The sequence below is a fragment of the Crocodylus porosus genome, unplaced genomic scaffold (genome assembly GCF_001723895.1).
Source record: "Crocodylus porosus isolate Cpor-Errol unplaced genomic scaffold, CroPor_comp1, whole genome shotgun sequence".
Taxonomy (NCBI): domain Eukaryota; kingdom Metazoa; phylum Chordata; order Crocodylia; family Crocodylidae; genus Crocodylus; species Crocodylus porosus.
Window position 1 is genome coordinate 25,387,019 of NW_017728910.1, and position 3,077 is coordinate 25,390,095.

Consider the following 3,077-nt stretch of genomic DNA (forward strand, 5'->3'; position numbering starts at 1 on the left):
CCGCCTCAGGTAGGGGGTTGCACTAGATGACCTGGGGAGGCCTCTTCCAGCCCCACTTCTCTGTGGTTGTATGATCCTGTCTCTCTTGTTATTTAAGGTGTTGAGCAGCTCACATGCTTGGAAGATGTGTGGTTAAGTACCCTGTTGAATGGGCCATACACTGTGGGGTCGGTTAAGATGAAAGGCTAGGTGTAAAAGCATAATATTCGACACCTCCTGCAGCTACAATGCACTGTTTGGGGGGCACTGTTACGGCAGCTATTCGTTTTCAACCACCAGCCCTGGAAAAATACTTCTGTTACCCAATCTGTGCTAAAAAGGGGCACTCCACCTTCCTGTGCTGACAGCCGCTGGGCCGTCTGCTGAACTGTTGGCATCAGCCAGAGAGCCGTGATCAATGGCAAGGCAAAGGGCTGAAAGGAGCGGAGAAGAATTGCAGAAGAAGAACAAACAACTCACGTGAGACCTCGGTGCTGGACGGCGCGCAGGTGGGAAGCGGGTGGGCGACAGTGAATGGGCTGGAGACGAGCGCATGGTCCTCAGGCCTCGTGGGCTCGTGTCTTTAATTCACGACGGGAAGCAAGCCGGTGGTGCAGAGTCATCTGGGAGTTTGGTCCCAAATCGGGAGTTTGTCCAGGACAAACTTCGGGTTTGGAGTAGGTGGCGACCAGGGACGTTTTCCTGGTTGGCGGACCAGTGATATTTCTTTGGTAGTAACCCCAGGAGCTGAAGCAAATGTTCTCCCCTTTCCGGCCTATCCTTTGGGATGCTCAGCGTTGTGCCCAGATCTGCCTTTTAAATCTCTCTCGCTCCATCCTGTAAGTTGCTGATCCTCAAATCCGTGTTGGAAAAAGCCCCTTTGCTTTGCTAGATGGCCTGCCCAGCCGATCCGAAGGTAGACATGACTTTATCAGTGTGCCAGTGACCTTCTTCCCTCAGTCCTGATTTCCAGGGGATCTCTACTGTGATCTTGCTTATTTGGGTGCAAGGACATCATCTTTGGAGTTGGTGAAACGAATTGTGTCGCAATGAAGAGTGAAACCGTATCCGCTCCTTTATACCCCTTGGGAACCTGTTCTTCTGCTGCATTGCATTGGGAGTAGCTCTGAGGAGGCGTTTTTCAGATTCAGGGGTAGGTTTTAGCTCCCTTTATCAGCTGGCCTCTCACGGGCGCTATTGAGGAATGCCAGGTTACACCCCAGACAGGCAGAGAAAGGAGATAGCGTATCTACATTTTTTTGGTATTGGTTTCAGGGGCTTTGTTTTAAAGTTAATCATCAGTAATGGGGTAGAGGAGCCTGCAGCCTGAGGAGGCTCGACTCCGGAGCCTTTTCAGGCACCCTGTGCTACTTAATGAATAAAATAAAAACGACCCCCTTCTCTTTTCCTTTTCTTGCTGTAGAAACCCCACGGTTTGGAGGACACTGAACGTGCTGCCCAGTGGATGTGGCTTTTTCCTGAAACAGCCTTGCGGTAGTCGGTCGCCTGCCTGGCCGAGGTAAGACAATCAGCCCACTCTCACCCTCGAACCCGCCTTGCTGGAAACGGCGGCGGGGTGACCAGCGGAGCGTCTTCATGCTTTAATTTCTGCAACAGGTTGGTGAGGTTGTCCTGGGGGATCAGGAGTTGGAGGGCCGCTAGAAAGATCCTACTCAGTGGGTAGGGTAATATTTCCATGCCTACGGGTCTCCCTGCTCTGGTGGGAGACATAATGAGAGCTTTTCTATTATATCTAAGGAGTGCATCCTGCTCCCCTGGACTGTAAGCACATCGATCACACACTCAGACCTCAAATCATTTGTGTGCAGCGTAATATATTTGGGATAAAAGCAGGGGTTCGTCCCTGTACTGACTCCTTTCTGCCTGTCCTGGATTTCGATTGCCTTCTGTGATGCACTAAGCAGTGTTTCACGTCCCCGTCGGCGTGCGACTCTCATCCGTCTCGCTGGGGTGGGAGAGCTGCGGCCCAAGCTGCACCAAACACTGGGTTATCTGAGCTCCTGACACGGAGACTTGATTATTGACTCCCCAATCCATCTCTAGTGGCAGGGGAGATGGATTGGGGTTTCCTTTTTCACTTCTGGTCCTTTTTCCCTGTCGTCTTTGCTCTCCTCCATCTTGCGCTGACAGCAGGGGCAAAGCTGGACTTGTTTGTGCACCCGCACGTTTCTCTGTGGAAAGCAATGGCAAACAGATGGGAGTCAAATCCCAAAAGGTCCTTCACCATTTGCTTGTTCGCTTGGGAGCTGCATGGTGTCCTTGAGCGATGCTTGAGAGGTGCGGGGAGCCCGGGCCCTTCTGAGAGGTCGTAACGGGGGAGGATGGAGATTGTGTTAGGCTTCACGTCCCTCAGCTGATGAAGTAATGAAGTGGAGTACCTGGAATAGCAGGAGCCTCAACTCTTTGGATTTGGAAGGCTTAAATAGTACACTCCCTTATGTGTTGGGGTGAGTAGAGAGATTGCATGCTCTAATCTCTGTTTGCAACGTGCACATGTCCTGGCATCTCTCCAGGGCAGTGCTTTCCAACCTTTTTTTACATCTGCAGATCCCTAAAAAATTTCAGATGGAGATGTGGACCCCTTTGAATGGTAAGGGTAGGTATTCGCATACTTTTCATTGATCGCAGGGATTTTTTGCGGCCCCCTGAGAGAGTCTGGAGACCCACAGGGGTCTGCGGATCACAGGTGGGAGATCGCTGCTCGAGGGTCAGCGTGCCCACCCTCTTCTTCCCATAGGGACGAAGGGGCAGGAGCGTGCAGACGGTTTTTCAGGCAGCCCCGAGAAATATAGATAGGGTGGAGAGAGAAATATGGGGAGATGCCCTCCCGAGTCACCTTTGTGTGTGTTTGTTCTTTGGCATGCTTTCTGCAGCGATTTGCTTAAACCTTGAAAGCCAAATCTGCCCCTGGCAGGAGGCCGTTCGCAGTGTGACCCCTGACCCTTTTTGATCTCAGTCAGTCAAATCAATCCAAGATCTTGTAGTTCACCTTGTTGCAAGGATAGTTAATAAGTTGAGGTGCTGCAGGGACGGGACTGAGTTCTCTGGACTTCTTGAGTTTTGGGGATTTTGTGGGG

General features: G+C 51.5%; 1 protein-coding gene across 2 annotated transcripts in view; it reads left to right on the forward strand.

The window, feature by feature from the left end:
• Window positions 1-1,406: 1,406 nt before the first annotated feature.
• The window catches only part of LPP (LIM domain containing preferred translocation partner in lipoma), a 316,153-nt gene continuing 314,482 nt past the window's right edge, over window positions 1,407-3,077 (forward strand). For both annotated transcript variants that reach the window (XM_019532903.1, XM_019532904.1), the window contains exon 1: window positions 1,407-1,498. The gene's annotated coding sequence lies outside the window, so the exon portion shown is untranslated. The remainder of the gene's footprint in view (window positions 1,499-3,077) is intronic.